Source organism: Podarcis erhardii, assembly GCF_964252035.2.
Source record: "Podarcis erhardii genome assembly, chromosome: 10".
Classification (NCBI taxonomy): domain Eukaryota; kingdom Metazoa; phylum Chordata; class Lepidosauria; order Squamata; family Lacertidae; genus Podarcis; species Podarcis erhardii.
In genome coordinates, this window is record NC_138500.1 from 62,734,329 (window position 1) to 62,761,769 (window position 27,441).

The window sequence follows — 27,441 nt, forward strand, 5'->3', positions numbered from 1 at the left end:
GTACATCCAAGTCCCAGAGAAATGTTACAGAAGTTACAGGGAGACCTTGCTCGGTCAGCAAGCAATACAGCCAGGCGTATAAAGCTGCTAAAAGAACGCCTTGCGACAGATACCATCCCCTATGATTTGAGGCCCCTAGAGCAAAGTGAAGAGAAAGATCACGTAGTAGCCCCTCTTAGAAGAGTATTTGATGCACTTGAGGAGCCTGCGCTGGTTAATGGGCAACCCGGACCACGGCCACCTCGAACTTCGACCCTGCAATATATTCCATTCACAACTACAGATCTGATGAATTGGAAAACACACACCCCATCTTTTGCAGAAAAACCTCAGGCTATGATGGACTTGGTGACTTCAATAGTAAATACTCATAGCCCTACTTGGACAGATTGTCGCCAGCTCCTAAATACTCTGTTCACCACTGAGGAAAGGAGAGACATAATTGAAAAGGCACAGATATATTTGCGTGAGCAGGCCAGAGCGGGAAATATTTATAATATTGACCGTCATCTCCAAGATAACTTTCCCTTGGAAGATCCTAATTGGGATCCAAACAATGCAATTCACCTGGCCAGACTCACCACCTACCGCCAGACACTTGTGCAAGGTATCCGCAGGGCATGCCAGAAGCCCACTAATATGTCTAAAGTCTCAGAAGTAGAACAAAAACCAAATGAGAGTCCGGGAGACTTTTTAGAGAGGCTGCAAGAAGCCTATCGTATATGGACTCCTTTTGACCCTGAAGCCCCTGAAAACAGTAGAATGATTACTGCTACATTTGTGGCCCAGTGCGCTTCTGACATTCGTAAGAAAATTCAGAAATCAGAAGGATGGGAAGGGATGCTGATGAGCCAAATTATGGCCATTGCACGCCGAGTTTATCGGAATAGGGATGAGGCTGAGAAGCAAGAGAAGAAGAAGTGGCAGAAGGAAAAGATGGTAATGCTAGCCACAGCAGTGAAGCAAGACCACCGCCCCTTAAATGGAGGGCGAGGGCGAGGAAGGAATCCACCACTGGGAAGGAATCAATGTGCAAATTGCAAGAAGGAGGGTCATTGGAAGCGGGAGTGTCCTGAACCCCTGAGGTTGGAAGAAGTACGCCCAGGCCCAGGCCCAGGCTCCGGCTCCGGCCCAAGAAACCAGGGACGGGGACGGGGAATGATCCGAGATGGAAGATATCAGAGACCAGGACAGGGACGGAGTAGAGACAATTTCATTGGACTGGCAGAAGAGGATTTTACCCAAGACTAGGAACGACCGGACTCCATAAAGTTAGGCTTCCAGGAGCCCACGGTCACGATTCAATTAGGGAGCCATTTAATAGACTTTATGATTGATACTGGGGCTGAATACTCAGTACTCCCAGAACTATTGCAGAAAAAGGCATCCAAAAGTGTAGTCATTAAAAGTGCTACTGGACAGTCAGCTAAGAGGTCTTTCCTCCAACCTTTGGAATGCCAGATTGGGGGACATCGTTTAACCCATCAGTTTTTGTATATACCTGAGTGTCCAATACCTCTCTTAGGTAGAGATATGCTGTCCAAATTGCAGGCCCAAATCACTTTCACTCCTCGAGGTCCAGAAATGAAACTGCCATCAAAAGCAGCAGGAATAATTACCCTCTCAGTACCTAAGGAACAATCATGGCGCTTAATGTCAGCCTTGCAAGTCCAACCCACATTGGATACAGAATTAGACAAGCTCCTCCGAACTCTACAGGTGCCACCAGGAGTATGGGCCGAAAATAGCCCACCAGGAATGGCTAAGAATATAGCTCCAATTGTAGTAACCCTAAAACCTATGGCTACCCCTGTATCTGTAAAGCAATATCCCTTACCCCGGCGAGCAGCGGAGGGCATCCAGAAACATTTGGACCGCCTATTAAAATATGGTCTGCTTAAGCCTTGCCAATCAGAATGGAACACACCCCTTTTGCCTGTTCGAAAACCTGGGACAGATGAATACAGGCCAGTGCAGGACTTGAGGCTCGTAAACCAGGCTATCGAGACCTTGCACCCAAATGTACCAAACCCATATACCTTGCTGAGTTTGATCCCACCAGAAGCAACATTTTTTACTGTATTGGACTTGAAAGATGCATTCTTCTGTTGCCGGCTGGCACCACAGAGCCAACCTATATTTGCCTTCCAGTGGGAAGACCCTTTGACAGGAACAAAAGGCCAGCTAACCTGGACAAGATTGCCCCAAGGATTCAAAAATTCCCCAACTTTATTTGGCACTGCCTTGGCGAGGGATCTAACAAGTTACCCCTCAATACCGGGAGAAAAGGTGGTTCTGCAATATGTGGATGATCTTATACTAGCTGCAAAGGATTTTGATACCTGTAAAGAAGGGACAGAGGAACTGCTCCACTTGCTCTGGGAAGCTGGCTACCGAGTTTCCCAGAAAAAGGCACAGTTATGTTTAGAAAAGGTCAAATATTTGGGCTTTGACATCTCACACCAACAACGAGCATTGAGACCAGAGAGGAAAGAAGCTATTTGCCTTATCAAGGAACCTACCACAAGAAAACAACTTAGGGGATTCCTGGGAACAGCAGGGTTTTGTAGACTATGGATACCTGATTTCAGCAGTCTGGCCAAGCCCTTACATGAAAGCACTCGAGGTGCAGAAAAGGACCCATTCGTATGGGGACCTGAGCAGAAACAAGCCTTTTTAGTTATCAAACAGCGACTTATGGAGGCACCAGCCCTTGGATTGCCTAATTCGGAAAAACCCTTTCAGCTGTATGTACATGAACAGAATGGGATTGCAGCAGCAGTCCTGACCCAGAGATTAGGAAGTTGGAACCGTCCAGTAGCTTATTTGTCTAAACAATTGGACTCAGTAGCAAAAGGATGGCCTCCATGCCTAAGGGCAGTAGCGGCCACTGCGAGCCTTGTCAAAGAAGCTGATAAATTTACCTTTGGCCAGACGATGTATGTGAATGTACCTCATGCTGTTCTGACACTCATGGAATATAAGGGTAGTTATTGGCTAACGAACCCAAGGATGGCTAGATACCAAGGCCTATTGTGTGAAAATCCCAGGATTCATCTACGAGTAGTGAATATGCTCAATCCAGCGACTTTGCTGCCCCTACCAGAGGTAGATGATGAGGAATCACATGATTGTCTCCAAATAATGGATGAAGTTTATTCCAGTAGACCTGATCTGAAAGATGAGCCATTGAAAAATCCAGATGTTGTATATTATACGGATGGTAGCAGTTACCTGCATGAAGGTGCCAGACGAGCAGGATATGCTGTGGTCACCAATGAGGAAGTTGTGGAAGCTGAGGCTTTGCCTGCTGGCACCTCAGCACAAAAGGCTGAACTTATAGGTTTAACTAGAGCTCTGCAATTGGCAGCCGGATGTAAGGCAAACATCTATACTGACTCAAAATATGCCTTCTTAACCCTGCATGCACATGGAGCTCTATGGAAAGAAAGAGGTCTAATCGGAGCCCACGGGAAGGCTTTGAAATATGGACCTGAAGTAGAAATCCTGTTAGAAGCAGTATGGGCTCCAGAACAGATTGCTGTAATGCACTGCAAAGGTCATGGACGAGGAAGGGATCCAATAACCAGAGGAAATCATGCTGCTGACAAAGCAGCCCGAGAGGCAGCCCAAAAGCCTGTGGGAGGATTTATAGCAGCCCTCATACCAGAGGTAGTTCCAGAAGATGTTAAACCTCACTATACCCCAGAAGAGAGGAAGTGGGCTGAACAGGAAAGAGCAGTTGTGAAGGACGGTTGGATGATCCTGCCGGACAATAGGATTTATGTACCTCATCATCTAGCAGGCACAATTGTAAGAAATTATCATGAATCTACTCACCTTGGCGGTACTGCAACTAGAGAGAGTCTCAGTCGGAAGTTGTATATTATTAATCTATCACAATTAGCAACTTGCATTTCACAGAAATGTGTTCTTTGTGCTAAAAACAATCCCAGGCAGGGACCGGTACAACCTCCTGGAATTCAGCATGTGGGATACGTCCCCATGGAAAGCCTAATTGTGGACTTCACAGAGCTGGTCCCTTCTAAGGGATTCAAGTATCTCCTTGTGTTTGTAGATACTCTTACCGGATGGGTTGAAGCTTTTCCCACCCGAACTGAAAAGGCACGAGAGGTAACTAAAAGACTCCTCACTGAATTGATCCCAAGGTTTGGATTACCTAGATGCATTGGAAGTGATAATGGGCCAGCGTTCATTGATCAAGTAGTACAAGATGTATGTCGAGTCCTACAAGTAAAATGGAGACTGCATACAGCATATAGGCCTCAGAGTTCAGGGAAAACTGAAAGAATGAATCGGACTCTGAAAACCCAATTGGCAAAATTAACCCAGGAAACGGGATTGGGATGGGTAGATGTGTTACCCATAACACTGTTTCGTGTTCGGTGTGCACCCACAAAAAGACTTAAGTTGTCACCTTTTGAGCTCCTGTATGGGAGACCGCCCTCCTTTGTTCAGGATATTCCAGCTGACCTTAAACAAATAGGAGACCATGTGACACAGGAACAAGTGCAATCTCTCTCCCGTGTTTTTGTTTCTCTTAACAGGTGGGCCCTCGAGCGCACGCCGTGCAGCATTGCCGAGCCGATTCATCAGTTCCAGGCTGGCGATAGCGTATGGGTGAAAGAGTGGAAACGTGATCCACTTGCACCTAAGTGGCGTGGACCTTACACCGTCTTGCTCTCTACTCCAACAGCGGTGAAGGTAGCTGAGGTGACCCCCTGGATTCATCACTCTCGTTTGAAGAAGTCTGAAGGCAGTTGGACGTGCAAAGGTGACCCCTCTAATCCTTTAAAACTAACTCTCTCCAAAAACCCCTGTATCTAGCCCTACCGGGAACGGGCTAGGTCACGGGCAACATTTGACGACCGGCCTGCTGCAGCCACAACCTGGAAGCTGGCTGACCTGCGCACGCCTGAAGCTTGAGGAGCGTCTGAACCAGCGACTGTGAACGGAAAGATTCTCTAATACAATTGATTGACTGCCCCCCCCCTTGTGGAACAATTATCAGAGATATTACTCATTGGGGATCCTCGGGATATATGTTTTGGTCTTGGTGGTTCCCCATTTCTGTCACTGGGGGAATTATATTGGGGCTAATAATTATTTGCTATCACTATAAGGTAATCTTTTGTGGAAGGAATGCATATACTAGACATCAACATGATTTTATTATTAATCCTGATCCCTTGGGAAGGGGAAGGGTCCTTGAATCTGACCAAATTGGCTAAATATGGATTCAGCCATGACCACAATATGTGGGTAGGTTTAGCTGAAATGGTAGCTAATGTTGCAAATAGGACCAATTGCCTTGTTTGCTCTCTTGGGCCAGATGATTCAGAGGGAGGTATGCCGTTATTACCGATACCATTAGATGCTATTGGTATGGTAAGCGAAATGCCACACCAAACTGAAATACAGAATTTCCCCGGATGGAACTCAACTAAACCATTACGAGTTATACCTGTACAAGGGGAATTCTGTGTACATAAATCATCAGATGCAGCTGATTCTCCCATGATAGGCTCTTCTCATTGTCACTATACTTGGGATTATAAGAAGAATAGTCATACCTGGGCACACGGTACTACCTATCGAACTCGGAATGCCTTGCCCTGTGCACCTCCTTTTATTCATGCATGGAAAGTGGTGTGGAACATAACTGTGACAGAAGAAGGCAATCTAACATACTGCACTGTGAACTCTCTACCCCTTTTGGTATTTCGCCTTCTGTATTCCCCGTACCAAAAACCTCAGACCCGATGGTTGTGGTGGATATGTGGAGAATGGGCATACAAGAAACTCCCTTCCAAATGGAGTGGGACTTGTTTCTTGGGTTGGGTATTACCACCAATGTGGATTATGCCCACTAGTTCGGCCAGGCGAACACGAAGGAATGCTGATATTTCTCATATAGCAGGAGGAAGTACCCAAAGTTGGAGCGGTACTGATGATTGGCCGCCAGAGCGCATTATAGCCTATTATGATCCTGCCTCCTGGAATCCTGGTGAGCTCATACAAGGGGCACGGGATCCTATTTATAATCTAAACAGAATAATTCGATTGCAAGCAGTAGTGGAACTTGTAACCAATGCAACGGCCCAGAGTTTGAGACTTATTGCACAACAGTTGGATGAAAGTAGAGCCGCCATTTTGCAGCTGAAAATGGGAATGGATTATGTACTTGCCAGGCAGGGAGGCCTATGTGGAGTCTTGAACTTGACAGGGAATGCCTGTTGCTTTAACATTTCTGATAATGGTGAGGCAATCCGTGTGTTGGCCACAAAGATGGAGAATATAGCACATGTCCCAGTACAAACATGGGAAGGATGGGATATGGGATGGCTCACCAATTGGTTACCTAATGTCACAGGACTCAAAGGGATACTATTGTCTTGCTTGTTTTTCTTGACAGTAGTAGTATTGGTTTTATGTATGATGCCATGTATCATTTCATGTTTTAGAAGTACAATTAGCAAGATGGTTTCAAATGAAACTCTACCTCATATCATGGCCCTATACAGAGCTTTACCTCAGGAATATGATGAAGGTCAAGCTATCAAGGACACTTGGGATGAAGGTCCTTGAGCTTGAAAGGGGGGAATGAGGCATCTAATCATAAGCCTGCATTTTTATCAAAGCTTCTATATATTTCAATCAAGGTTTGTATTTAAAAATGAGCTTAAAAAAAGGATTTTCAAATGTTTCATGCCAGGCAAAAGACCAGCTGCCTAAAAGAACCTTGGCAAGATGTTTTTCCTCCTAAAACAAGAAGGGCCCCATTGATTTATAGTAGAAAAACAATTCTCAAAGTCATAAAAAAGGGAGAATTACATATGCTGCCCCAAGGCTGAGAAAACACCATTAGGAATGGGGAAAGATAATACTAATGTGCCTCCCAGTAAAATGAGCCAGATCTTCTTTCTAAGGTTCAAAGGCCAGGAGCAAAAGGGAAAAACATTTAGCTGACAGAAAAAGAGAACATTTTTGAAGAGGCTTCTTTTAAAAGCTGTGTTTTATTGAGTTCTTTCCTTTTTACTTTGAAAAGCTTTATTCTTTTAAGAGGCTACCTATGATAAATGTATGAAATATATTAGCTTAAATATATTGGCTTAAATGTAATTATGCAAAGGATTTAAGGAATGCTAGATTCTTATTTCATATGGTTGTAAGAGTTGTATTTATCCTGAAATTAAGTCAGCCACCAGCCCCCCCCTTGCCAGACAGAAGACGCCATCCGGGCAGTCTTGATATATAGTTGTCAGGCATTTTGTTTAGAAACATTAAATGAAGGAAATCTTTCAATGTTGATGTGAAACTCAAGATCCTTGACATCTGTTGAACATAAAATGTAAGATTAAACCATTTGTTTTAGAAGGCAATAGGGCAAGAAGGGCAAGAGGTGAGCTGGTAATTAAGATTCCATGTAAGATATATTATTACTTATTTGTCATTTATATATAGCTCTTTGTCTCCCATATAAGGGCAAGGAAGTGGGTGTATCTTTTGTGGGTGTATCTTTTGTGATTGGTTCTAGCAAACAGCCAATAGGAATTTCAACCAGGCTGATTGGACAGAGGCAGCCACAGGAGGAGCAAAGGGGGCTGGATTAAGGGAATATAAGTGCTGGCCAGAATGGCAGGAGGCCAGGCCAGAGCTTGGTAACCACGTACCACTGAGCCTCTTATTTATTTGTCTGACAAATAAATTACTATTTTAATTTCTCTATTGCTGCGTTGAATATTTCATTCCAGCTAAGCGTTAACCACAAGCAGGGTGCTACATTTTCTGTCTCTATATGTAAAGTCCTCATTTGTGTTTAAGTGAGAGATCCATTTCTCTACCATCAATGCCACTGCTCTAAGTCCATTTGAGTGGATTTTATCTCCTGTCAGCATCTCCTGTCAACTTATCTCATGTCGGTGATCACAAGTGCTGTCATCAATCATTTCTTAATTGTAGGCAAAATCGCTGATTTTCAATGTTGAGCAAAGATGATCTTAGCAGCTAGAAGACTATTTGGAAAAAAGCAATCTGATGGGGACCTGCTAATTGTCCTTAAAAGGACCCCTAACTCTTAGGTCCAGTCGCGGACGACTCTAGAGTTGCGGTGCTCATCTCGCTTTACTGGCCAAGGGAGCCGGCATACAGCTTCCAGGTCATGTGGCCAGCATGAATAAGCCACTTCTGACGAACCAGAGCAGGGCACGGAAATGCCATTTACCTTCCCACTGGAGAAAATCCCATTTACCTTCCCACCTATTTATCTACTTGCACTTTGACGTGCTTTAGAACTAGGTTGGCAGGAGCTGGGACCAAACAATGGGAGCTCACCCTGTCACAGGGATTCAAACCGCCAACCTTCTGATCAGCAAGCCCTAGGCTCTGTGGTTTAAACCACAGCACCACCCATGTCCCTTCATATGTCCTTCATATGGCTCAAAACAGAAGCTCCCATAATTTCAGAGGCAATCAACAATACCTGGCAGCAGTGAGCATAATTAGAGATGCTAGAAATTAATAAAACCAGACCAATCTGCCAAATGTATGCAACCTCTGACTCTGTTCAATACTGCATTTATCCTGACAGGATAGATCATCTTATACTAGGCTTACTGTAAACTATAGCCATCTGAGGTCAATTTAAGGAGATCATATATATTATACCAGCCTGCTGAACCTGCTAGACCAGCCAAACCAGTTCCTTTGGTAAGATAATGATCTGAAGCTAGAGAAACAGATTCTTGTCTTTCTTTGTGCTGGACCAAGAGCTGTGTCTTGGAACTTCCATGGAAACATCATCATCATCATCATCATCATCATCATCATCATCATTTAATTATACCCCACCCATCTGGCTGGGTTTCCCCAGCCACTCTGGGCAGCTCCCAACAAAATATTAAAAACACGATAAAACATCAAACATTAAAAACTTCCGTAAACAAGGCTGCCTTCAGATGTCTTATAAAAGTCAGGTAGTTGTTTATTTCCTTGATATCTGCTGGGAGGGTGTTCCACAGGGCAGGCGCCACTACTGAGAAGGCCCTCTGCCTGGTTCCCTGTAACCTCACTTCTCACAGTGAAGGAACCACCAGAAGCCCCTCAGAGCTGGACCTCAGTGTTTGGGCTGAACAATGGCAGTGGAGACACTCCTTCAGTTATACAGGACTGAGGCTGTTTAGGGCTTTAAAGGTCAGCACCAACACATTGAATTGTGCATGGAAACGTACTGTGAGCCAATGCAGGTCTTTCAGGACCGGTGTTATATGGTCTCGGCGGCCACTCCCAGTCACCAGTCTAGCTGCCATATTCTGGATTACAGTGGTGCCCTGCAAGACAAATGCCTCGCAAGACGGAAAACTCGCTAGACGAAAGAGTTTTCCGTTTTGGAGGTGCTTTGCAAAACGAATTTCCTATGGGCTTGCTTCGCAAGACGAAAATGTCTTGCGAGTTCCTGCGGGTTTTTTCCCCTTCCCCCCCTTTTTTCTAGGCTGCTAAGCCGCTTATCCGCTTATCCGCTAAGCCGCTAAAAGCCGCTAAACCGCTAATAGCGCTAATCTGCTAAGCCATCAATGGGCTTGCTTCGCAAGACGAAAAAACCGCTAGACGAAGAGACTCGCAGAACGGATTCTTTTCGTCTTGCGAGGCACCACTGTAGTTGTAGTTTCCGCGTCACCTTCAAAGATAATTTGCAAGATCTGCTGGACTGCTAATTTGTGAGCCCCTGCATCTTTATGTTGTATATATGTGCAAACGAAACCTTATATACTAAAGACACCACAATCTCCATTGACCTTTTTTCCAAGGAAACTGAACCCTGGGTATCGCTGGAATCTTCCACTTCTCAGCGACTGGGGTGAGACCAGCCATATTTCTACTGTTTGAAATATTTGACATTGATCTAATCAAGGCTGCCTTTTTCCCATGAACCATTGTTAACCAACCACCAGTTCAGGCTTCACTGACTTGTGTTCCACTAGGAATGCCTGAGGAATTGGATCTTTCTAAGTACAAATACAGGCTGACCTGATCTGTGCAAGTTGCCACTTGCCTCAGGCAAAACCCTTACACAAGCCTTCTTTCGAAGCTAAGGGTTTTTGGGAAATGAAACACAATGCAATGAAGAAAATGTTAAAATTGTTTAATCCCCCAAAACCTGAAGCTTTCATTCTTGGGATAATAGGGATGGATGTCTCAAAGAAGATGATGAAACTATTTATGCACGCAAAAACCACAGCCAGAATCCGATATGCGCAGAAACGGAAGGAACGAGAAGTTCCAGCCAAGGAAGAATGGATCTTAAAACTAATGGTCTATGCGGAAATGGCAAAATTGACAGAAAGAGTAAGAGATCAAAACAAACTTTTTATTAAAGAGTGGACTATCTGAGGAAATATTATAGCCAAATGAAGTTGTGAGCAGGATTTGAAATGTAAATAATGGAAATGGCAGCAATTGTAATAGAGGAAATAACTGTGAGATATAAAATAGAGGAAATAACTGTGAGATATAAAAATGCCACATCATGCAACAGATAAAAAGGAGGGGATAAAAACATCATGGAGGTAAGGGTGCGGTTAAGGGAAATATGTATGAAAGTTGAAGTTAATTTGTTACAATTTCTGAAATTTAATTTTTAAAAAGTGTAGGCTCATGTGAGCATATGCTGGTGATTTCTGTGCTAGGCAAGTTCATCTCTAATTATTATTTATTGCATTTTCACAGGTTTTCAACTGAAACCAAAACCCTTCCTGCTGGGACTTACAGATATACAGTTAGAAAAGGACTACAGAACTTTGCTACAATATATGATTATGGCTGTGAGACTTTTTTATGCACAAAGATGGAAGGACACCTCATTAGCAACAGTTGAAGACAGGCTGTTAAAACTCACGAGAGTTCACTGAGATGGCGACATGGACATGTTTAACCAAAGGAAAAATCATTGTTGACATTTGTTAAAGATTAGAAACCTCTCATAGACTTCTTGCGTGAAAAAGAAATAATGACATCTGCTTTTGTGGATTGAAGATAACGCTTGTTTATAGAAAGCGACTTTCTTGGAGTGGATTGAATAAAGTGAATACAGTGGTACCTTGGAAGGTGAATGGAATCCGTTCCAGAAGTCTGGTCGAGTTCCAAAACGTTCAGATACAAACATGCGGCTTTTGATTGGCTGCGGGAAGCCGTGTCAGACATTCAGGTTCCAAAGAATGTTCACAAACTGGAACACTAGCTTCTGGGTTTGTGACAATCAGGAGCCAAAACGTTCGACTTGCAAGGTGTTCAGGATCCAAGATACAACTGTATTATTTTTATATGGCGGACGGATGAAGAAACAGAAGTTCTTTACTTTCTGAATCTTATTTTTCTTTCTCTTTTAACCTCTTTTCTATTCTTTCTTTTATTTATTTATTTTCCCTTCTCTATTTTTCCTCTCCTTTCTGTGTTTTTATTGTATGGAGAATGGGAAAAGATATCAAGTTTTGTAAGTAAACTTTATTCATATATATATATTATATATATATATATATATATATATATGTATATATATATATATTATTTATATATCCAATGCTGTCCAGGGTTGTAAAGACTGCGGAGAGAATAATTGGGTGCACTCTTCCCACCTTGGATCAAATCTATGCTTCCACGTGCCATAAGAAAGCTGCAGAGATAGTACAGGATAGTGAGCATCCCGGAAATGATCTCTTTTAGCTTCTGCCTTCTGGAAGAAGGTACAGGGTTATAAAGACTAGGACTAGCTGCCTGAGAAACAGTTTCTATCCAAATGCGATTTTGGTTTTAAATGCAGTGTAAGGTAGTCTTTATGTGAGTATATTGTATTCAGTTATGTGGTATCAGAGTTTTTAGGGGCTAACCAGGCTGGGATAGCTGGGATAGCAGGCTTGTGGGTTTTTGAACGTCTGACGAAGATTTTTTCAATTTTGTTGTTCTGTATGGGACAATGACAATAAAGATTATTGTATTGCATTTGTGGGGTGGGGGCTGCAAGTTCGTCTTTTGGGCCAGCATCCCTTTGGTGCTACCACATTTCTGCTTGGCTGCAAAATGCTCTTCTCTGTTCATCTTCACCTCCTCTTTGGTTTTCTTTGCTGATCTGTTGACACTGACTGGGAGAAGCAGGGCTGTGACAATGCAGTTGTCTCCAACTGCCATTGCAGGCTGGGCTTCCAGCCAAGACAGTTAATGCTTCCCTTTGCATTCCTTTCTTCTCCCCTGAGAAGAGCAATTTTACAGACACCTGGCATTTACAGACCCAAGGAAGTTATTGCTGCTGCTAAAACCTAGCCGTGGCAGAAAATTGCTGCGGCAGCAAAATTCTACCTCTGAAGTACGAAGTCATTAAGGGAACAGTGCTGAGGACGCTTTAAAAAAGGGGGGGCTCAGGCTTCATCTCTACCATTTATCATTAAGTCTCCGAGTTAATTTAATTAAAGCCATAATTGCTCATTTTAAAAGTGACACTGAATATCATAGCACTTGGCCAAAGGAGACTGAACGGATGGACGTGTCATAAAATGAATTGAATCCGCTGTGAGGAAACCGTTCCATAGAACTATCTGCTAAGTATCTGACAACCATACTGCCTTTGGGTTGGCTTGGACTAGGGAAGGGGTGGGTGATGTGATTCTGTTCACATTTAAAGGCTTGACTCTACCCAACACAGCCAGCCTTTGAAAATGGCATCGCTCCGAATTTTGCAATGTCATTCCGCAGTCAAGGAAGGTCACGTGTCAGGGAAAACACCACAGGAAGATGGATTCTGGTAAGGAAAAGTGGATTGCAAAAGAATGTGTGTAGTAGGCAAAAAGAAAAGGGAAAAAAAACCAGTGTTCTTCTTTCTTCTTTGGCGGGGTAGTATGCAACCGTTCCATATGTTTTAAAATGTTTTAAACCAATTTTTTAAAGATATTTGCCGTTGCTATTAAATGTTTTCAGTATTTCACTTGACTTGCAATTGTCTCTTTTTTCTGTTTTGCCGCTTGCCACCCTTGGCTTCTTTGGGAAGAAGGATGGTGTAGTGGTTAACAACAACAACAACAACAGCAACAATAATAATAATAATTTATTATTTATACCTCGCCCATCTGGCTGGGCTTCCCCAGCACTCTGGGCAGCTTCCAACAAAATATTAAAATACAGTAATGCATCAAACATTAAAACCTTCCCTAAACAGGGCTGCCTTCAGATGGTTAGAGAGTCACAGTAGGACCCAGGAGACCAGAGTTCGAATTCCCACCCAGCTGTGAGGCAGTCCCTGCTTCTCAGCCTAGCCTACTTTGCAGGATCGCTGTGGGAACTAAATGAGGAGGGGGAGAACTGTGTGTACCAGCTCAAAGGAAGAATGGGATTTAAATATCACAAAGAAAATAAGGAAACAAAACGCCATCGATCAGTCCTCCAAAATGCCGTCATAAATTCAAGCCCCATTTCTCCGGACTCCCTCGGTTACAGCTGAAAGGCCTGTCTGTTCTCAGAGCCTGACCAAACTTCTTGCCATTGCTTGTCCCACCACCATGTGTGGTCTTTGTCTGCTGGAACTCTGCCACGGTACGTCTTTTGAAGATAGACGGTGATGGACGTTTTCTTTCTCTCTGCCTCTGCGGCGAATGTGTACGCCTGGCCCTGGTTCAAATCAGTCAAGGGACGGCTACTCGGTCCATCATTCACTTTCCGAAGATCCCCCTTTGGCTTTATTTTTTTTATTTTATTTTTCTAGCAGCTGCTATCATTGCATAGCTGTTTTAATTCTTCATCTGGAGAAGCAAACACATTTGCTCTCTTTTCAGCAGCCCTGAGCCACAGACACGTCTCTTCCTAGGGCTAGGTTGTTTTCAGGCTACAGAGTGCCTGTACCAACTCCTATCGACATATTAAAACAGATCCTTGTTTGCACTGGTTTTAGTAGCCCATGTTAAATTGGAGCGGTATCCTCTTTCTTCTTTGGCGATCACTCGTAGCCAAGTAAGATTGTCTTCCATGAACACTGTCTTAACAGTGAGTCTGTAAGTGACTGTGGAGGCCAATTCTGGATCCACACGTCCTTCCACAGTGGGGACATAGGTTTCCGGGTGGGAATGGTCATGGTGAGGGTTTGCCAAGTGTATCTTTCTCTTAGCACATTTCTCCCTTTCATCCTGAGTTTGAGCATCTTCAAAGTCCATAACACCTTTGGTAAAGGCTGTTCTCCAACTGGAGTGTTCTCAGGCCAGTGTTTCCCAGCTGTCAGTGTTTATACTACATTTTTTTTAGATTTCCCTTGAGTGAGTCTTTAAACCTCTTTTTTTGACCACCAGCATAACGCTTTCCATTTTTAAGTTTGGAATAGAGTAGTTATTATTATTATTTGTAATGGTTCTAGGGGTTGCTCGTGCGTAAACCGGCGCCACACCTGGCTGAGTTGCCTGAGTGAACCTTTTCTGTCCGGGCAGCCACTCACCCGTGGCTGTCTCAGTCGCTGGCAGAATCCGTCAGTGGGCGTTTCTTTAACTTCTTCCAGCAAAGAAGCTCTTTGACGCCTAGTCTCCGCCTACTCTCCCTGTGCGGAAGCCTTCTGCGCAAGGAGCGCGTGGGCAGCGGAGGACCCTTACTCTCCCCGCTGGTCCCCGGCAAGGAGTCATGGGACCGCCTCGCCGATTCCCCCATCTGCCCCCCTTCTCCACTGGTGCTACGCTGATTTCCTTCCCCAGAAGATGGGCTGCCTCTCCCCGTCCCGGGATGCTCTCTGGAATCTCTCTGGAGCCCGCTCTCTTCCTCCGGCCCTGATGCCAGTTCCCTGACATTATTATTATCATTATTCAGAAAAGAATGGCCACGGTCAAGAATAGCACCTGGCAGACTGTGAGAAGAACTTGGTGTCAGAACAATAGCAACACAAACCTTATTTGGATGAGCTCTGACATTAAACTGACTTTTTGGACCTCAGTATTGTTTTACAAGCAGTTTTACTGGTCAGACTAGTAAAATATGGACTGACTGCACATAGCTGTATACATAACAAACCAGACTCTAATATACCAACTAGTAAATGGCAAAGACTAAAACCTCAACCAGAAACCTTAAGAAGAAACTTATTCAAAAAACATAACATGCCCTGAGACCTTAAGGTGGAGGTCAGATTGTTGTTGTTGTTGTGATACAAGTCTTAGCTTGTTTTGTTGGGTGGGTTTGGTAACAATCATGAATCGTCTCTCTGTACTATACAATGCAGGAACATCAGATCTTTGAGACGTCACCTTCCTCTAACTGTAACTGTTCGGAATAACATTATGTGAGTAAGGCAGCTAATGTGACTCGGCGACTCACATTCCACTTTCAAATCACTATCCTAAAAATAACTATAACCGCCTCATTCATTCACAATAACCCAAGTCATCCACCTCTGAATCTCATGCTAAGATGGGAAAGCTTTCACATTCTCATGTGGTGTCAGCTGAGCTTGGCAACCGCAGGGCTCATTCATACCGCTTCGCAGTTTGCGGCTGTACTTTTCATGCCATTTATTTTGCTCGATTTGGGGGTATCTCAATTTCACTCAAGCAGGTTTCTTCCTGCCACGGCTCCCTTGCCCGTTTCGCAGCTTTCGTTTCGGCCGATGAGAACTGAACGAAGACTTTGAATCAATCGCTTTGGCGTGTGTCTGACACGCGCCGAGATCTTCCTCTTTGTTACGTGCTTTGAGGGGTGTTTCGAGCCTTTGGCAAACCCTAGAGCAGCAAGGAAACAAATAACATACCCTATTCCCCACCACAATCCCAGCAGTGTCATCCAAGGCAGTGAGGTCAATGGGGAGGAGCTAGACAAAGAATGATCCAAGAAGTCCTTAACAGCAGAACAGGTGGAAGATCACAAGTGGCATGTTACAGCATATTATTCCCTGAAGGAGAACTACTTGAAAATGATTTGTGGGACCAGGCGGCGACAGCCCCAGCCCCCAGGGATCATAAGGAAGGAATAAAGACTCTGACATATGGAATTAAAATTAGGCCACAACTTTATTAAACTTCCAAATGTAGGAAGATCTTGGCTTAGGTCTTGGACATGTATCCCTCCCAGCCCCCCAGCCAGGGGGAACTGGGGCTCATCAAGGTAAATGGGATGTGGGGGTGCTCTGTGAGGCATAAGTGTAGCAAGCAGTCGAGCCCATATCCCCGCACACAGGGTAGTTGACTGACAGCCTTTCGGTGTATGGCCAGTGACACCCAAATATATATACAGTGGTACCTCGGGTTACAGACGCTTCAGGTTACAGACGCTTCAGGTTACAGACTCCGCTAACCCAGAAATAGTAGCTCGGGTTAAGAAAATGAAAAGACTTCAGTTTTTCTGTCCTGTAGCTACACATGATATTCATTCCTTAAGATTCCACCATTCTATCTTCCACAAACCAGTATTTTTTTTTCAATCTTCAAATCCAGGTATTACAAGACCATTTCCTCTTTCACGCAAAAAGTGCATAAGAAATTTCCAATCCGTAACAAACGTCAGAAAAGATTTTCTCTAATTAAACATGTGAACTTTGCCATCTCAGCCAAGTCCAATTGTTTTATCAATCAATCAATCAATCAATCAATCGTTTTATCAACCATTCTTCTATAATGGGTGGGGTTGTGTCTTTTGGAATGTTGCAGATATTCATCTGAGTAGCACGAACATGTGTGACAGCGTTGCATGCTCTGCTCCAAATCTTCCCAATCTTTAAACCCTTGCAAGGTACAATTGCATGTGTGTTCTTTGCACAAGTTCCCCTTTTGTGGCTCAGCACAGAGGAGGTGCATTGGCAGAATGCTTATGTGCTGACCCAACAAAGCTAGCCACATCAGTGCAGCACAGTTCCTTTAGCTGAGCCGTGCCCAAACGTAGCAAACCTGGTGTGCAATGTCATTGCCTTTGTGCGGATCATAGCCAGAGTCGGGCCCTAAACCAGCCTCTTGCATTTGCAATAGAATTCCAGTGTTCCTTTAAAAATGCGAAAATGACTCATAAGTGGAGTATGCAATGAGGAAATTAGGGAAATAATCAGAAGGATTTGTGAATGAAGCATTTCCTCCCAGATGCGATCTTCACCAGAAGGCAGCGTAAATCATTAACATGTGCCTGAAATGCACACGTGGTCCAAATGACAAAAAACAAACCTCCTGTCCTTTGCTAATAAGGGGAAGCAATATACCGTATTTTTTGCACCATAACACTCACTTTTTTCCTCCTAGAAAGTAAGGGGAAATGTCTGTGCGTGTTATGGAGCGAATGCCTATGGGTGGCGGGGGGGATCTGCTGCAATCGTGAGCAGAGGATCCATGGTTCCCCTTCCTTCCCTCTTCCGCGGCTCGCTTTGAAACAGCAAAGCGGGAGAAGAGCCGCTGAGTGGGGAGGAGAGAGGGACAGAGAGCCTGCTTCTTTAAAGGAGAAAAGCGGGAGAGGAGAGGAGCCTTCTCCCCTTATACTCCTCTTCTTCATTATTAGCAGCATCCTTCTCCACCCACCCCATGCGTGCTCCTTGTCCCTTTAGTGCTTTTCCTTCCCTCCCCACTTAAAACATGGTTACAAAGCATGGATCCACATGGATCCTCAGGATTTTTGCACTGGGTCACCCCAAATTCACCATCAGATCACATAGCATGTCCATGGCTACATCTTGCACCAAAAAAATCACGCACCCACTGTTGCCTGGGGCCGCAGTGCTGCAAAAAAAGTGGTTACAAAGCATGGATCCACATGGATCCTCAGGATTTTTGCATTGAGCTACTCCAAACTCACTGTGAGATCACATGTCTGTGGCCACAGCATGAACCACAAAAATCATACACCCACTGTTTCATTTAGAATATTTTTTTTCTTGTTTTCCTCCTCTAAAAACTACGTACGTGTTATGGTCTGGTGCATGTTATAGAGCGAAAAATATGGTATTTTAGCTTAATTTTAATTGCTGTGGGATATGAAGCAAGGGAAGTATTTTAAGACAATTACATTGCATGCTCTTTTATGTGGGCTGCTTTCTGAATTCCATTTTCCCCTCACCTCTTTCCCACAAAGTATCGTGTTATGAGGAGCGATTATTAAGTAACTGGGTTTGTTGACATTGGTAACTAAATGGCCCATCTCTCAATATATAGTGAAAAGCAGGTGCCTGCAGAGATGACTGGGACTGGGATTATGGAAGCTAGAAATGGGGAAATCTCAGCTTCTCCCTCCATGCTGATTTCTGATTCAAGCATACCTTGTGGATACACATCAATTTGCCCCAGTGGCAAATAGCAGCTTCCAGCAGTGGGGAGCAGGGGGCATGATATGGAATTGAAATGGTTAAATTCCACTCTGGCTGAGGCAGCCACTTCCCATAACGTCATGGTGGTAGCAATGGCACCCGGTCATGGAGTAAGAGGAGGTGGTCATGAAGGTGGTGGCTGTGGAGACAGGTGGGGCCTGAACCACACCAACACAGGTGTCTGGAACTGGGCTGAGGGGGACAAAATGGAGGAGAAATGGTGGAGATTGCCCCCCCCTTCTCCTGAAGCTTCCAGAGAAGAGGAAGGCAGTACAGTGGTGCCTTGGTTCTCAAACACCTTGGTTCTCAAACACTTTGGTTCCCAAACGCTGAAAACCCGGAAGTAAGTGTTCCGGTTTTCGAACGTTTTTTGGAAGCTGAACGTCCGATGCAGCTGTCGGCTATTGTTTCCGGGGAGCCTGCACCAATCAGAAGCTGCGCCTTGGTTTTTGAACATTTTAGAAGTCAAACAGACTTCCGGAACGGAATAAGTTTGGCGCTTTTGTTTTTGGTATGTATTTTGCGTTTTTGTTTTTGAGGCTTTTTTTGGTTAATTTGTTTTTGTGACTGTGTGGAACCCAGTTCAGCTACAGAAATGGATAAAAGCCCCCCATCCAAACATTGACTATCATCAGTGCAGGTAAGAAAAAATAATAATTTTTATTTTTATCATCTACAATACCGTATTATTTATTTTATAGTATAGTACATTGATTATTGTTTTCATTTTATGGATCAATGTTCTCGTTGGATAGCAAAAATTCATGTTAAATTGCTGTTTTAGGGGTTGTTTTTAAAAGTCTGGAATTTTTTCCATTTTTCTCCCCAGGCCTTCCCATCTCTAGTCAAGAGACAGAGATGAGACACGTTTCAACATTTTAGTGTAGCATAGTATAGTACCATTTATTTAAAAAAATGGGAGTATATGGATACATTTTCAAATTAAGAGCAAGAGCATCGTGATACTGAGCTCGATCCTAGAGTTCACCCCCAATGTATTTCTTATCAATAAAAAAAAATGGTGTGCCGCAAGCAAACTTTTATTCTGAAAGTGTGGCCCACAGAATAAAACAGTTTGAGAACCACTGCTTTAAAGGTAGACTGGACCTGCCAGACCTGCAAATGTATTATGAGGCAGCCTGTTTTTGTTGGTTAAAAGAATGAATTACATTGGATAATGCAGACATCCTGGACTTAGATGGTCATGACTTAAAATTTGAATGGAGGGGAGAGTGCTCTTGTGCTCTGATCCTGCTTGCAAGTTTCCCACAGGCATCTGGTTGGCCATTGTGAGAACAGGATGCTGGACTAGATGGGCAATTGGCCTGATCCAGACGTCTCATCTTATCTTCCTAAAATGTCATTGTTAAGACCAGTTGCATAGGCCCTTCCCAACTGATTGGTGCTGATTTGGGGGAGGCCCTTCTGACTGGCTTTGCCCACTAAGTTGCCATATTCAGATACAGTGGTACCTCGGGTTACATACGCTTCAGGTTACAGACTCTGCTAACCCAGAAATAGTGCTTCAGGTTAAGAACTTTGCTTCAGGATGAGAACAGAAATCGTGCTCCGGCGGTGCGGCAGCAGTAGGAGGCCCCATTAGCTAAAGTGGTGCTTCAGGTTAAGAAGAGTTTCAGGTTAAGTACGGACCTCCAGAACGAATTAAGTACTTAACCCGAGGTACCACTGTACTTAACGTGGCAGCACAAGATTTTCTCACTGGAAAGGAGTTATCACACCACTTCAGGACATGCCATGTCCTTCTCAAAAATCTGGGGAACAATAAGTAACTCTCAGCATGGACATGCGGCAATTTGAGAATTTGGATAGTAAAAATAAATAAATGGCACAAATGTGCCTTTCTGTTGTGTCTAATGACTGGTGATTAATCCACCAATATGTTGGTTGTCAGCACAGTTAATATGACTATGTCTAACGGGATGCGTTAATATCATCATCTGAAGTATGCTTACAACAAGCTTTATGGTAGATTAATCACCAGTCATTAAAAACCACAGAAATACACATACACAGTTTCTGTCCAAGAAATATTTAATATCCAGATTTTCAGACTGCTGCATGTTTGTGCTGGAGAACCTGAAACAGTTGAATTCCAGCTTCGGAGAGGTGTTAAAGAGCCTCTCACAGAAAAAAATGGCAACCTTATAACACAGAAAAAATAAGTTTAAAAGTGTGCATGCAGCAGCACATGAATGACCCTGAAGACTTAAGCAATATGTAGAAGTTCGCTCTGCTTGATTCAGATTTTATGTTAAAAGTGTGGGATAAATCATCTTCGAGTTGCTAACATGGCAACTCTATGGTTAAGACCACAGAGTAAGCTGTCCAGCCAGAATTAGCTAGGTCACATCCACCCACCTCCAGAGGAAGCGTTATCAAACCCTTTGTTCATTTCCATTTTCTTTTTGAACTGACTAGTCTAAACTGAATGCCCCAAGCTTAGATTGTGTGGCTTTAGCCTGCCATTTTTGTGTTTCTATACAGATAATTTGGAAACTAAGTTGTACGCCAGCTCCCTTGGCCAATAAAGCGAGATGAGCGCTGCAACCCCAGAGTCGGTCACGACCAGACCCAATGATCAGGAGTCCCTTTACCTTTTAAATGAATATTGTAAAACAGAATTATTATTTTTTTAAAAAGAAATTATATACAAAAAGAAAATGAAAATGCAAGGTTCAGCAGAGCTACATATGAGAGAATAACTTGCAAGTATATCTTTAAGAAGCTGCTCTCATCCTTGATCCATGTGATAATTATCCTTGGGATCCCCAAAGACATCAGGTTATGTAGTTAACTCATCAACACGAGCCTTGTTCTACGACAGCTGCTGAGTCAGGACCGACTGCGATAGAGTTTCTGTTTACAAGCAAAATACAAAGTTGAAGGGACAGGCCAAAGACATCTCAGTTCATCTGCGATGTGGGGCGTTGGGTGGGACACACTGAGTTCTAAAATGTCTTTTAGCGGGACTTGAATTAGAAGTGTCATGTAGCTGACATAAGTTATTCCTCTTCCAATTCCTTTTTTGGTAGGCACAACTGACGAGCGACTTGCAGCTATGTACCCTCTGCTATCTCAAAGAGATATATCTTCAGTATGTTAAGTGCACATCATATGGCAAAAAGTGAATTTAAAAGGCAATCCACTTGGTCAAAGGGAATGGCACATGTGATTAAATAGGGCTGAGACAATTCATTCAGTTTTAACGTTCATTTCAGGTTTAAGTTCTGAGGAAATGGGTCTTACAACGTCATTAAAATAAGAAAAGCCCTTTATGAAGCTAAAGATGTATGCTCCTTAAAAAAAAAAAAAAAAAAAGATCTGGGGGATAATAATTAAAGTATTTAATAATAACATTGGAAGCCAAAAGAGCAGGATATGTTTTCTAGTAACAAGGAGGAGTTTCTGTGATTCATGTATATTGGAAATAAATAAAATTTTCAAAGCTCTGTTGGGAAATGATTTGATATTAATGTTTGTAAAGCATTGGTAATCTTCAAAAATTATAATTATGCTTGTCACAGAGAAAGTGGATGGAGGAAATTTTTTCTCTCACTCTCATAACATGAGAACTCAAAGACATTTAATGAAGCTGACTGTTGGAAGATTCTAGGCATTCTTCCAATTAGAACTCATTCGCCCAGGAGACAGTGATGGCCACCAACCTGCATAGCTTAAAAAGAGAATTGGACAAAAGGATGCTGGAATGTATGGTCCATTGGCATGATCCAGCAGCCTCTTCTTATGTACTTATGGTGAAAGTGAAGTTTTTCAAAATGAGTGTCAGGAGATTGTCCCTCCATAGGATTTTTGAGCTATGGAGTTTGTAGAACTATGTATTCAAAGTCTTGGGAAAGGGACACAGGTGGCACTGTGGTCTAAACCACTGAGCCTCTTGGGCTTGCTGATCAGAAGGTCAGCTGTTCAAATCCCCGCGATGGGGTGAGCTCCCATTGCTCTGTCCCAGCTCCTGAAAACCTAGCAGTTTGAAAGCACACCAGTGCAAGTAGATAAATAGGTACCACTGCAGCAGGAAAGTAAATGGTGTTTCCATACATTCTGGTTTCCGTCACGGTGTTCTGTTGTGCCAGAAGTGGTTTAGTCCTGCTGGCCACATGACCCAGAAAGCTGGCTGTGGACAAACGCTGGCTGAAACCCTTGGCCTGAAAGTGAAATGAACGCCGTAACCCCATAGTTGCCTTTGACTAGACTTAACCACCCAGGGGTCCTTTACCTTTTATTTTTACCTTTACCTTGGAACAGCATGAATCTAGAAGCAAGACAAAAACTGAACTTTGGGGCTGTCAGTGAGTACATGTATAGCCATGATTTATTTATTGAGGACTGCAATCTTATTCCTTTGCACTTTTTAAAATGAATCATTGCTGATTTTATCAATACACTCATATTCTGAATTAGCTGATAGCATTTGATACAAATGGATTAAACACCGTTAACCTTTGATATTTCATTATACAGCCGGCACGCTTGAATTCTTCTCATCCCAACTTCTTGGTTATTTTCTTCTCGGTGGCATGTGTTTTTGTTGCATTAGCAGCCCCACAAGCTGCACATGTTGTGCGTTTGCTTCTGTGTGTTTTTTGGTGTGGCATATTCGACGTTAGTAACATTGCAATCGCATAAGTCAAGTTCCAGCTCTTCTGCTGTGTACTCACTTGCTAACAATACTGGTGGGTTTGACGAAGCGATACCAAAATATCTCATGCTGTGGCCAGTTGCTATATGCGTGATTAGCAAGTTTTTGCTCAGCCAGCACAGCACACACAGGTGTGAGCAGTGCCTTCTGGGAAAGTTGTGACCTCATACTCTTATTTGGAGGAGGCCCTCTGTGGTTGAAACTGAATCTCTCACCTGTTAGGTCCAGAATAGATGCATTGACCATTGCTACACTGTGCAGAGAGGGCATCTCAAATACTTTCCAGCCGATGAACATTTGGCCATATCTTCTGTGCATTTAGATGGGTGCAGTCCATTTAAAGTTTCATGGCTTCTCTATCAGAGGTTTAGATTATATGCTATTTTGTCTTCCAAACAAGAAAGTGTCAGGAGACCAAACTTAAGTCACATGAGCAGCGGATCTTATTGACATTCAAGTGTTTTCTATAATACTGTCTAAGCATGAGCCATAACAATCATGCATGAGATAAAGCCAAGTACCATAATGATAGCATTTCATTGACAATATAACATCATTCTCCCCACCTGCTAATAATAATAATAATAATAATAATAATAATAATATATTTATACCCCACCCATCTGGCAGGGTTTCCCCAGCCACTCTGAGTGGCACTCAACAGAATATTAAAAACATGATAAAACATCAAACATTAAAAACTTCCCTAAACAGGGCTGCCTTCAGATGTCTGGTATTCAAAGGGATACTGACTCCAGCGCTGAAAGCAGAACATAGCCATTGTGGAAGAGATATGGAGCAGTGCAGATATTCCACAAGTACTGTTGTGCTCATGTCCTGCATAATAATAATAATAATGTTCAATGTACAGGGGATGTGGGTGGCGCTGTGGGTTAAACCACAGAGCCTAGGGCTTGCCGATCAGAAGGTCGGAGGTTCGAATCCCCGCAACGGGGTGAGCTCCCGTTCCTGCCAACCTAGCAGTTCGAAAGCACATCAAAGTGCAAGTAGATAAATAGGTACCACTCCAGCAGGAAGGTAAACGGCATTTCCGTGCGCTGCTCTGGTTCGTCAGGAGCAGCTTAGTCATGCTGGCCACATGACCCAGAAGCTGTACGCTGGCTCCCTCGGCCAATAAAGCGAGATGAGCGTCACAACCCCAGAGTCATTTACGACTGGACCTAACAGTCAGGGGTCCCTTTACCTTTACCTTTGTCAATGTACAACCTGTGTACAATGAAATTAACCGAGCCTCCCCCCCCCAAAAAACACTCAATCTCATTGTCGCACAACACACCAACCCTGAAAGTGAGTTGCACTATATTATTTTCCGTTCAGCAGCCTAACAGCCCATGGATAGAAACTGTTTTTTAGCCTGTTGGTACAACTTATACTTCTATATCTCCTGCCCGAGGGCAGAAGATTAAAGAGGTGCTGGCCGGGGTGTGAATCGTCCCTGAGAATTTTTCTTGCTCTCCTAAGGCATTGATTCCTTGCAATGTCATCTAGCGGGCTCAGGGGACAGCCCATGATATCATGTGCTGTGTTCACCACCCTCTGTAAAGACTAATCTTAAACTGCACCCACTTGAATAGGTTTCCTCAGCCACTCTGGGTGGCAGCTTCCAGCATATACAAAAACATAGTAAAACATCAAGCATTAAAAACCTCCATATACAGGACTACACATTCAGGTGTCTTCTAAAGATTGTATTTATCTCCTTGACATCTGATGGGAGGGTGTTCCACAGGGTGGGCGCCACTACCAAGAAGGCCCTCTGCCTGGTTCCCTGTAGCTTCATGTCTCGCAGTGAGGGAACTGCCAGAAGGTCCTCGGTGGTGGACCTCAGTGTCCGGGCAGAATGATGGGGGTGGAGATGCTCCTTCAGGTCTACAGGGCTGAGGCTGTTTAGGGCTTTAAAGGTCAGCACCAACACTCTGAATTGCGCTTGGAAACGTACCGGGAGCCAATGTAGGTCAGTCAGGACCGGTTTTATATGGTCCCAGTGACTGCTCCCTGTTACTATTGGCACCATGAGCTTCCCATACGCATCTGGTTGGCCACTGTGAGAAAAAGATGCTGGACAAGATAGGCCAATGACGCGATCCAGAAGGTTCCTGATGTGATGCACTCCCTTTATTATAGGCCAAATTTGATTTATTTCCAGCAAAACTGGTGTGTTTTGTTAACTAAACCTGAACAGAAAAAGAAGATAGGGCAATAGGAAACGTCGGTAAGAGAAAGCCCAGTTTTTTGCTAAAAGCTGTGCACTTGAAAAAGTAACATTTCATCGGCGTGATCCATATATTATTCAAGGAAGTTCCTGGCAGAATACACAAGCTTCCTTTACAAGTCACTGAAGCTCATTAACTCTCCTCGCACACACTTGCCATCTGGCTGCACTTATGAGATATTATTGCCAATGTGCCTCATAGTCTGTGACAACCCTCAGTCTGTAGATGAAAACGAAGTGGGACCTTATGCCATCTAATTTCTCTGAAACAAGTTGGCATCTTCTGATTCTTCTTCAAATGCCCTGTAGGGGGGAAAAACCTAACATTTTCTAACGTTAATGGCAAGCAAAAAAAATTGTTTGTTTGTTTGTTTGTTTGTTTTCTTTATTCAGAAGGACACTTAACCACAGGAACAGCCCAAGACTGGTGGTATCCCCTCCCATATATATATATTCTGTTTTACAACTTAGAATACTCATTTAAACATCCTTAAACTATCAATGACTTCCCTTCTTCTCTTTCCATGGTTCATTTTGCATATCATGTATTCCTGCATATTTTACATAAACTAAACCATTCGGTATTCCATTATTGCATCCATCAAAACTTACTTACACCACTGAATTTACCTTAATGCTGCCAAACATCCCCTCCCAATTCTGCATACAGAAACCAACTGCGCTTGCAGATGCATCTTACTTTACGTATAGCATCCTCTGCCACATCTGAGGCAGCACATTAGAAGGTCATGTGGCAACAGAGGGAAATGGCTGGGGCGGTCAGAATTGCTTCTGCTGGCCCTGAGAATCCGCCACCTGAGGCAGTTTCTTCACTCTACCCAATGGTAGGGCCAGCCTTGCTTCAGCAAAATGAAACATTCATTTGAGTGTGTTCCCATGGATATTTCTTGGTTTCTCTGATTTCAAATAAATCCTTTTAATACACATTGGAATACTGCAAATGTAAGGGGTGTGTGTGTTAGTTTACGGAGAAACACAGCTCAGGTGTTCAATCTGGCCTCCAGAGACTTCACAACAGGCTCCCAGTATCCTACCCTCCAACATTTCTCTGATGAAAACTGGGATGTCCTAGTCCATCATCATCCTAATTTTATTATTTATACTCTGCCCATCTGTCTGGGTTGCCCCAGCCACTCTGGCCGGCTTCCAACACATATAAAGGTAAAGGTAAAGGTAAAGGTAAAGGTAAAGGTAAAGGTAAAGGAACCCCTGACCATTAGGTCCAGTCGTGACTGACTCCGGGGTTGCGGCGCTCATCTCGCTTTATTGGTCAAGGGAGTCGGCGTAGAGCTTCCGGGTCATGTGGCCAGCATGACTAAGCCGTGTCTGGCGAACCAGAGCAGCACACGGAAACGCCGTTTACCTTCCTGCTGGAGCGGTACCTATTTATCTACTTGCACTTTGACGTGCTTTCGTACTGCTAGGTTGGCAGGAGCAGGGACTGAGCAACGGGAGCTCACCCCGTCGTGGGGATTCGAACCGCCAACCCTCTGATCAGCAAGTCCTAGGCTCTGTGGTTTAACCCACAGTGCCACCCGCGTCCCTTTCCAACACATATAAAAACATAATAAAACATTAAACATTGAAAAACTTCCCGATACATGACTACTTTCAGATGTCTTCTAAAGGTTTTATAGTTACTTCTCTCCTTGGCTTGGAAGTTGCATAATTCCATAATTCCAAATGCCGACTCCCTCTGCCTAAAAACGAGATGAGCACCACAACCCCAAAGTCGCCTTTGACTGGACTTAACCATCCAGGGGTCCTTTACCTTTTTACCTATTACGCTTCCTGTATTCTTAGGCTATCTATTCTTATGCTATATTCTTATGTCTTTATTGTTGTGCTCTGTAAATTATGTTCTTAATGTTGCGTGTCGAGGTCCCCAAGCCACCCCCCAAATAACTCACAATGCACACTTAATTTTTGTTTAAGGTTTTTGGCATAATTTTGGCCACAACTTTATTTAAATACAAAACCGTGAGTGGTTGTTTAGGCATTGGTTAAGACTATCTGTCCCCCCGCCTGGGGACAGAACTGACTTCCGGGCACCACCGAAAGACAGTGTGGGGGAAAGCAAGTCAGGGATAAATGGAGCTGAGTCACAGACCCTCAATTCTCATCCGCATGCTCCCCGAAGGCTTGCCGGCCCTAGTCCCATTCCAGGGATTGGATGAAAAGATGGCAAGCCCCAGGATT

General features: G+C 43.7%; 1 long non-coding RNA gene across 2 annotated transcripts in view; it reads right to left on the reverse strand.

Moving 5' to 3' along the window:
• Positions 1–26,388, reverse strand: part of LOC309350882 — a 36,631-nt gene extending 10,243 nt beyond the window's left edge. For both annotated transcript variants that reach the window (XR_014160556.1, XR_014160557.1), the window contains exon 1: positions 26,210–26,388. This is a non-coding gene — a long non-coding RNA (uncharacterized lncRNA). The remainder of the gene's footprint in view (positions 1–26,209) is intronic.
• Between the last annotated feature and the right edge of the window lie 1,053 nt (positions 26,389–27,441).